General features: G+C 38.9%; 1 non-coding gene across 1 annotated transcript; it reads left to right on the top strand.

Moving 5' to 3' along the window:
- The first annotated feature begins 266 nt into the window (after positions 1 to 266).
- On the top strand, positions 267 to 374 carry LOC112731149 (small nucleolar RNA R71). Its single transcript, XR_003166940.1, has one exon. It is a non-coding gene; the product is annotated as a small nucleolar RNA R71 (small nucleolar RNA).
- The last annotated feature ends 790 nt before the right edge of the window (positions 375 to 1,164 follow it).

Genomic DNA, 1,164 nt, shown 5'->3' with positions numbered 1-1,164 from the left:
ACTTGCTGAGTCAATATTTTATTCTGAGCCAATATGGCATTTAGAGTATCAACTTCAAGAACTCCCTTCTTCATAGGCGTCCCATTACTCATAGGATTCCTTTTAGAAGTGTACATGAACTGGTTATTAGCAACCATGTCAATGAATTCTTGAGCTTCTGCAGGCGTTTTCTTTAGGTGAATGGATCCACCTGCAGAAGTGTCCAGTGACATCTTTGATAGCTCAGATAAACCATCATAGAATATATCCAGGATGGTCCATTCTGAAAGCATGTCAGAAGGACACTTTTTGGTCAACTGTTTGTATCTTTCCCAAGCTTCATAGAGGGATTCACCTTCTTTCTGTCTGAAGGTTTGAACGTCAGCTCTAAGCTTGCTCAGCTTTTGAGGAGGAAAGTACTTGGCTAAGAAAGCCGTGACCAGCGTATCCCAAGAGTTCAGGCTGTCTTTGGGTTGAGAATCCAACCATAATCTAGCTCTGTCTCTTACAGCAAAAGGGAAAAGCATGAGCCTGTAGACTTCAGGATCTACTCCATTAGTCTTAACAGTATCACATATCTGCAAGAATTCAGTTAAGAACTGAAAAGGATCTTCAGATGGAAGTCCATGAAACTTGCAGTTCTGCTGCATCAGAGAAACTAATTGAGGTTTCAGCTCAAAGTTGTTTGCTTCAATGGCAAGAATGGAGATGCTTCTTCCATGTAAATTGGAATTTGGTGCAGTAAAGTCACCAAGCATCTTCCTTGCATTGTTGTTGGGTTCGGCTGCCATCTCCTTTACTTGTTCGAAATTTTCAATCAAGTTGTCTCTGGGTTGTTGTAATTTAGCTTCTCTTAATTTTCTCTTCAGAGTCCTTTCAGGTTCTGGATCAGCTTCAACAAGAATGCCTTTTTCTCTGTCCCTGCTCATAAGAAAGAGGAGAGAAAAAGAAAAGAAGAGGAATCCTCTATGTCACAGTAAAGAGGTTCCTTATTGTTAGTAGAAGAAAAGAAGAGGAAATTCGAACACAGATAGAAGAGGGGGTTCGAATTTGGTGATGATGTGAGGAAGAGATGTTAGTAGATGAATAAATAAATAGAATAAGATGAGAGAGAAAGAAGGAATTTTCGAAAATTATTTTTGAAAAGGAGTTAGTGATTTTTGAAAATGGTTTTTGAAAAATGTT

Source organism: Arachis hypogaea, chromosome 12 (assembly GCF_003086295.3).
Source record: "Arachis hypogaea cultivar Tifrunner chromosome 12, arahy.Tifrunner.gnm2.J5K5, whole genome shotgun sequence".
NCBI classification, from domain to species: Eukaryota; Viridiplantae; Streptophyta; class Magnoliopsida; order Fabales; family Fabaceae; genus Arachis; species Arachis hypogaea.
The sequence above is the reverse complement of the archived record's forward strand: the minus strand, read 5'-3'. Positions and strand labels throughout refer to the sequence as shown.